At 40.4% G+C, this 8,392-nt stretch overlaps 1 long non-coding RNA gene across 2 annotated transcripts; it reads left to right on the top strand.

Moving 5' to 3' along the window:
• Positions 1 to 1,466: 1,466 nt before the first annotated feature.
• On the top strand, positions 1,467 to 5,439 carry LOC102204517 (uncharacterized). 2 transcript variants are annotated; one of them, XR_001290416.1, is made up of 3 exons: positions 1,467 to 1,527; positions 2,268 to 2,427; positions 5,356 to 5,439. It is a non-coding gene; the product is annotated as an uncharacterized LOC102204517 (long non-coding RNA). The 2 variants fall into 2 exon arrangements; XR_311825.1 differs by having other exon boundaries at positions 1,482 to 1,527; positions 2,282 to 2,427.
• Positions 5,440 to 8,392: the final 2,953 nt, after the last annotated feature.

Here is an 8,392-nt window from a genome sequence, read left to right as displayed (position 1 = left end):
ATACTTTTATTTGCAGATAACATAATAGATGTTTTCTGTTAAAATGCAGTTGTGTGTGGAGCCTTGTTACTATCACTGAAGGGTTCGTTAGACTGAGCCCAGGCACCATTGTGAAGCACTCTGGCTTGTTTGGATCTCGCTAAGGCTACAGCTGAAAGACGTTATTAGGACACGACCCTCCTTTTGTGACCTAAAAATCTGAGGATCGTTGGATGGTCTGCAAAATTGTGTCCTTATTACTTAAAATCCATTTTATACCATCTTGAATCTTGCTTTTTGCCATTTTGCTCATTCATAACTAACATGAGTGACCTCACCTACATATTTGTTCAGATCTGGAAACACAACAAAATCACTAAAAGTCCAACAGGGCAAAAATCATGAGTAGATATGCGGCAGTGTAAATAGGTGAAAGTTTAGCCAGATTAACTGCTCTGTCTTTGAAGGTACAAAAGGGATTATGTGCAAGGTGCAATTCCAAGAGCATGCCAATGATCACTTCATCGCTATCCAGGTTAAGGTCATACATGACTAGCTGGTGTTAAAGGATACTGTTGGTGTGTTCCCTCTGAGAGCACCAAAGAAGCCTATGTAGGTATCAAAAAAGTGTTGACTGTACCTGTTGCATTTATCAAAACTTCTGTGAACTTATTTTTGACTGAAGATGAAGGCAGCGGTACAGATAAAACATACAACATCCTTGGTCTATCTTCTTCTAGGAGCCACTGAAATTCAGAAAACTGAAGCTTAGAAGGCATCAAAATGGTGGCAGCTGCTTATACGACCTCCCTCCAGCAGGAATGTGTGCTTTCGCATCTAACGATAAGTAGGCTGGTATGCAGTGTATACAGTCATTTGCCTGGTGATCTACTGGGCTTTTCAAATAAAGATATGCAGAAGAGCACTCCTGAACATACAACCATGAAACAAATGGGATATAGGAGCAGAAGACCACAATGGAAGAACAGGAAAGTGAGGCTACAGCTTGCACAGGCTCACCAAAGCTAGACAATAGAAGATAAAAAAATGCGTCATCTGCAACATTAAGATGATAGGGTAAGAATCTAGCATAAACAACATGAAAGCATGAATCCATCCTGCCTGTTTCAGTGGTGGGGGATGTTTTCATGGTGCACTTTGGGCCCCTTTGTGCCAGCTGAGCATCATTTAAACACCACAGACTACCTGATATTGTCCCTTAAAGGTATGACCACAGCGGATCCACCTATACTACTGGTGGGAGGGTCACACACCATGCCACAAAATTCAGATAATGTCAGCTGACTTCTTGAGCATGAACTCACTCTATAGCCTCCACAGTCACATGAGCTCAACCCAAAAGAGGACCTTTGGGATGGAAAAGGGATTCACATCATAGATGATAAATCTGGAGCAGCTGTGTGATGGGATCATGTGAAAATGGACCAAAATCTCTGAGGATGAATCTATGCCACAAAGAATTAAAGCAGTTCTGAAGGCAAGAGGAGGTCAAGTCAGTGCTAGCAAGATCACTTCACAAAGTGGCCAGTGAGTGTATTTTACTATTGAGTATAGATCTAGGCCTAAATTTCAGGGGTTATTAACTAAAAGTGAGTAGAAAGAAAAACTGAAAACAGCAGCGCATAGGTAATTAAAATGTTTTAAAAAGTGAATAAATGCTCGGATTAGCTTGCTAAACATATATATAACTAACATTTGCAATTGTTAGCCGATATAATTGGTGGTCAATACTGTTTGTAACTTCCATAAAACATCGATAAACAGTTGAAATTATAACCTAGGTGTAAGACGGCTTAACAAATTAGTAGATATACATAACAAACAATAAGTTAAAATAGCAACAATAGCTGCAGATTATATAGCAAAAGTAGCCTAGCTTAACGTGAAATAGTTAGCTAGCAATACTTAGCTAAATATAATGGAACAACGATAGAATTGGTAATAATTAGCAATACATTCCTATTATCTTCTGCTTATTTCAAATCGTGTCATAGTGGTGTTGAAATAATCAAGGTCTTCAGGTTTTTCTTTTTATATATACAAAATGATGTTATAAAGGTAAATAAATGAGTTAGTAATAGGTAATAAATATAAAGGAAGCGATTTGATAAACTGAAAGGCACTATAGAGGTCAGGAATATTAGTGTCCTGCAATAACAATAGATTCATGCTAGTTGACTGAGTAAGCAGAGAGAAAAGGGGAGCTCAGTTTTATTTTAGCTGTCGGGATGTCTGGGTAGGTGTCTGTCAGAAATATAACTCCACAGGTTATGACATACAGGCTGAAGGGTGAGGGCTACTCACCAGAGGAGACACCATCCAAGAATACCAGAGATATGGACAAAGACAAGCTGAACATGAACCTGCAGGCCATGGTCTGAAGAATTTGTTTCAAAGAGCAAGAAATCAACGTAGAAAGAGGAAAAGGTCAGTGTGTATCCGTAATGCACAGTTTTTTGTTTTTGTTTTTGTGAAATCTATGAACTTGTAGTCTTTGCATAGTTTTTGTATACATGTGATGCACATACAAGGTTGTCTAGTCAGGTTATTATGGAGTTTAGCCTTTAGCCTAAAATAAAACGTTTACAAAGTGGTCTTGTAAAGTTCAGTTACATAGGGACATGCAGCTAGTTTTTGTCACAATGCACACAAAATCATACAACTGGCTTTGATTAGAGACCATGTGTTAAGTACTGGTCAGGCTGGTTCAGCACCATGGACAGATTCAGCAAATTTCAGAGTGAGCAATTATCAGTGGAATAATGATAATTGGCAAAGAAAGGTCTGTTGTCGCTAATGTGGATTGTGAAATGGTCATCAGTACAGCTTGTGGGTGAATTTGAAATGCAGATGGAGCTAGAGATCGAGATCGAGATATTTCATTGTAATGCTTACGAGCAAAACCCACATAACTGCCAAATTCACGTACAATGAGTCTAAAACCTGGACATTAATTGTTTTTTACAGGTTCTAAATCTTATGTTAACAGTGTATGTAGTTTTGATTGGACTGGATGTTTCTTACAAAAAAAATCCTGTTAGACATGCTTCTGCCTTTGCATTTTTATGTACACAGACTTCTTCCTTTGACTTATTGATCAAAGAATTCAATCTTTTTGAAACATGACTGCTTGAGTTTTTCCAGTGATAATTTAAGTTGTAAAGTTTGGTGTTTCTCATTCTTTGTGAACAGAGAGGACAGAAGGTATCAAATCAGCTGTAAAGGGTACAGAAGGGTGGTCCATTATCACTGAGAAACCAAAGTAATACAACGTTTCATGGCCAGAGATGAAATAGTTGTTTTACATGTGACGCACACCGATAGAGACAGGGTGGTGATGAAGCAGAGGCCCTCCTGGTTACACTGCGTCTCCTTAAAAACAAAAATCTCCCGGCGTAGCTTCGGCTCCAAGCTGATGTGCTATAGGGAGCTGAGGTCACTGGTTCATCCGTCAGAGACGCTCCTCGCTGATGGATGGCACTCAGAGCAACGCGCGCCCAATCCGCTGTAGCCCTAACCGCCGAGAAAAGGCCTTTGCAGGCAGAGAAATAAATAAATAAACAGCAACATCAAAGGGATGTTCAAAAGAAAAACAAAGCCTGCACACGTTCGTTTGCAAACACACACACAGAGGCGCACATTGGCTCTCTCGCACACATCCGGCGAGAGAGAAAAGGGAGGCGGAGGGAAAAAATACAAAGGAGTGAAAGCGTACACATAGTTTACTCTCCGATGACACTCGGCTTGAAGAAAATCCAGACAAAACAAGGCAGAGTGGCGAAAATTGGAGCGTTTGATGGTTCGATATTCATTCTGAACAGACTCAAAAACAACTATCACGGCAAAAACTATATACAGATTCACTTTTGTTTGTTTGTTTGTTTAAAAAGAAATCTACAAACACCCTCAGAGATCTTTATTTCAAGTCTTTTGGTATCTCACTGTGGGGATTAACTGACACCTTCACATACTGGACATCCAGCTGAGGTTCAGCAGTCATCAGTAAATCTATACGTGTTATGCGTAGTCTAAAAAACCTTTTTAGGCATTCTTCAAATAACTGTTAAAGAACATGTTTCTTATTGTCCAGGAATCCCACGAAAAGATCATTTGATCCTAGTAACATGTGATCTCTGTGAAGCCTGATATTGTAGCTCGTTCCACCATACCATATGGATTAATTTTTCCAGGATTTCACAAGTGTGGTTAGCACTGCAAAATGACGTCAATGTCAAGTGTTGAAAACTGTAGTTCCTCAAATTGCCACTTGAGGCTTGCTACTCAAGTGAGTTACTCTCCATAGACTCCCATGCTAAAATGCTCACTTTACAGCAGGACTGAGAATATTTACAGCTAGTAGAAAAACGGGTTTGGTCTCAGTAGATAAGCATTCATAACAATTGTAAAGGTGTTGAATCCTTTTTTAAAATGCTTAAAGTTTGTTTGCTTTGGCAGCTGAAATTAGTTTGATCAGAATCAGAATCCTTGAGAAAATGATGTGGTCACAATTGCTCCAAGACAATAAAAAAGTAACTCACTAAACTAAATTAAACATATTACAAAGTTACAAAATATAACAAAATAGCACTAATATATACAAATAGCTCAATTATAAGTATCCCAGTATATAACACTAATGGTTGAAATTGAAGTGCAAGGATGTGCAAATATTATGGGTGTGCAGCTATTACAGTGCATATTGTGCATTTGATGGAGGAATTACCACAAGCAGGAATGATTTCCTGTTTTGTTCAGCGATGCATTTTGGTAATAGGCTAGCAAACAACCTGTTTGCTGTATTGCGGTGAGGTTTACAGTAATTGTACAGAACTTGCTCTGGACTTCATGTTAGGTTGTATCAAATGTTGCTGACATCAGTTTATACTGTTCGAGTCACTCACTGAATTCCACTTCTTATACCAACTTTATAGTGTCCGGCCATGGGGCTGATGTAACGTTGCTTATATCTTGCTGAATTCAATGTGAGAGTAGCAGCACAGACCAGCCAATCACAGCTGGTAGAAAAATATACTGGAACTCAAAAAACAAATTATTTTGCTTCTTACTTCTAAGTATTTCTTCACCCCACGCTCCACCTGCCAAGTCCCACTTTAACCCTTGCCAGTGGCTGAAAGTAACATTTGCTTGACAGTAACATAAAACAGACTATCGTCTGGTATATCCTTTAAGCGAGAACGAAATATCTGCCATTTGTTGAGTCCCAGTTAGGACAGTCTCCAGTTGCTCCAATGGTACTGCCATCCTGTATCCGGCAGCTTACATAGAATGTGAAAAATGTAAGAGCCTTTTGTTTGAATGTGTCAAATAATCTACTTGCACTCTGTTTCTGGACAGAAATCTGTCTGCTGGGATTATAGAAGAGCACCAAGAGGTCAGAAAGGAGGCAACAAAACTCCCCCCAAAAGTTGAAGAATCCTGTATGAGGTAACTTAAAGCAATCATTCAAAAACAAGTTTGAATTCGGGAACTTTTACCCCTTGAAGAGTCTTAGGATGCTTTTAAACATGTGGCTACTTATTGTATTCCAACTCAAAAATGCATCGTGATACCGGTTAACACATTTTCCTTCACTTCTTTCCTTTTGAAGACACGCTCAAAAATGATAACATTTACATTTATGGCAGTCATCACAGATGCCCCGTGTTCTTCTTTGTCTCCTTCAACCGATTCCTGGGAACTGGAGCTAAATGTTATTGTTTCCACGATCGTGGATATTGGCAACCGGGAACCTCAGCAGATTGTGAGTGCTTTGGTTGGTTAGGGAGCCTTGCTTGCATGGCCTTGAGTTAGTCAGCATGGGCTCATCCCATGAAATATTGAGGAAGCTGGAAGGGCTGGGCTGGGGCCTCACGTTGGGTGTGTGTGTGTGTGTGTGTGAGTGTTTTTGTGTGATGGGGAATGCCTGACGGTGGAAATAGTGGATGTTGTGTCAGCTCCCCCAAACCAAAACAAACACCTCCCCCCTCTCCCCCCAGTGTACTCCTAAAATCAGAAAAGTGGATTGCAATATATCTTCCATTGAAAATATACCATTCTCTCTCTTGTTTTCGCACCCGACTCCCCCCTCCTGCTCACCCCTCTCTCTCCTTTCTGTCTTACACCAGCCTGACTCTCCTCCTAGATTTAATCTCATCCTTATTCCTGTACCCTTAATCTTTTTCTTTCTTTACATCTCCATTTCCTTCCAAATCAGCACCTCTCATCTTTCAGATTATTCTCCTTCACTTTCTGCTCTTTCTCTCTGTTTTCCAATCAGCCCACAGAGTTGCTGCTGTGTGTGTTTGTGTGTGTGAGTGTGTGTGTCTAGTCAGTCAGTGAGCTGAGCTACTGTACAGACAGTTTAGTACAGTTGAAAGAGCACATCAGACTTCTGCCCTGCTCTCTCTGAGGGCTGATAATATGGGCCCTTCTTACCTGTTAGGAGCTAGTGAGCCGCTGCTCCTCCCTTTAAATGAACTTCAGAGGGGGAATCAGATTGACAGGAACACAGAGAGGGCTGCCTCGTTTGACTGGCGGTCCTGTCAAGGTGAACCCAAGGTGCTGTCTCGGGCCCCGTATTGCTTTCCACAAGGCTGCCCTGGTGAGCTGATTGGGTCTTAATGGTGCAGTAATGACCCAAACAAGCTCTCGCACACTTATGCGCGCACTCCATCTCAGCCAAGGGCGCGCTATTGGAACCCATTTTGGAAACTTAAAGGTCTAAGCCAGCTAATTTGGCAAGTTAACATCAGTTGAGCTTCCCTATTAATCTTTGTTTCAAAGTATGTGAGAGAAATATAAGGCGAGAGTAGTAAGTGTTTGAGAAACCATTAAGAGTGCGTGGTCTCGTTTTTCTCCCCGACAGATTCTGCATAGTAATAAAGGCCAGGGGAAGCCTCTCTTTAAGCCTCAGCACCTTAATAGCCTGTATGATGACACTTTATCTATAGTTTGTGCATATAATCACCAAACTAAAGGGGGCGACCTCAGGGCGTGGGTTCACCCGCTGACATTTGACATCTTTATAATTAACTGGGAAGGTCTAATCTCTGCCTTCAAATGACGCGTGGCCGCATTCCATTTAATATGCTTATAAGCACTATGTATTATTCAAATATGCTGATGAGGCTCCGTTACAAAACAGACTTTTTGACACAGGTTTTTCTCTCCCGTCGTGGTGGGGTACGGGGCCACTAATGGACGTGCAGGGATCGGAGAGCAACAGCCCTTCTGAAATTTTCATTCCCTGAGAAAGACGACAAAGTTTTCTCCTAAATCCTCTTTGTCTTACGCTCCTGTTTGAATTTAAGGAACTCCGGAATAACAGAAGCTAAATGAATGCTTTTCAAGGTGCAAACAAACCAAAAAGCTCTTAAAGCGAATTCTTTCTCGTAGTATAAGACCTCATTAGTATTAGGACAGGGGCTGCTTGTGTGGCTTTCTCTGAAGAGTTTTAATAGTTTTAATAGTTTTGGCCAGAGATGTTTGGAAGAATCAGCCATCTTTAGACCGAGGGAACCAGCAGAGCTTTTTATGGATGCGGGCTCTAACAGGGCTGGAAGAAAGAGCCTCTTATGTTCACTTTTGGCTTGAGTTACTTTTGAGAGGTTGGTGGTCGCTGGGTCAGAGGCTTCAGTGAGCCGGTAACCACTACACGAAGCCCTCAGTCCTCACCGGAGCTTTTCGGCTGCAGCAGAGCCTCACCGCATTCCCAGCCTTCCATCCTCTCATTTTAAGGAAAGGAAGGGAGCTAGAAATCACCGAGCAGCGTATCTTAAGACGCTATCAATGTTTTTGCCTTTTCTTTCACCAATCCATATTCATGAATCTCTTAGAAATTAAAAAATCAATATTAGACCACAATTAGACTGTGCTGAGGTCATGCGGTCTTGTTTTTTGGAAATCATACAAGCAACCACGGAGCAGCTACTATAAAAACAATGGAAAATTATTTTAATGAATGCATTATGATACAAGGTCATTACAAACTAGAATATTAATTGCATCTTTTGTCTTTTGAAACCATGTTTTTTGCACTAAATGTTGGCGATCTGCAAATCTAAGTGTTCTTATGATGTTTACGAAGTCTTTTAACTTTAAAATCATGGTAGATTTGGAGTAATTAAGAAAATGAGGCAAACTACTTTTTTCATTAATTTCACTATTATGTTGTCTGAAGCAAATATACAGTCCCTGGATGAGGCAAGTGCAACCTCTTTTTAACTGCGTATTATTTTAATACTCTGGTCTTCTCAGCAGAAGAACGAGGCTGTGTTATTTATATAACATAGGGGGCATTTTTCATACTTTCCTCTGGTTAATTGTTCGCATTGTCTTCAAAAAAATCTAACATCCGAAAATGTGAAAAAGCAGTTTTCTTAAAAACAACCCC

This window comes from Pundamilia nyererei, unplaced genomic scaffold (genome assembly GCF_000239375.1).
Source record: "Pundamilia nyererei isolate P.nyererei 1_Seehausen unplaced genomic scaffold, PunNye1.0 scaffold00069, whole genome shotgun sequence".
Classification (NCBI taxonomy): Eukaryota; Metazoa; Chordata; class Actinopteri; order Cichliformes; family Cichlidae; genus Pundamilia; species Pundamilia nyererei.
This window is presented reverse-complemented; position numbering and strand designations above follow the sequence as displayed.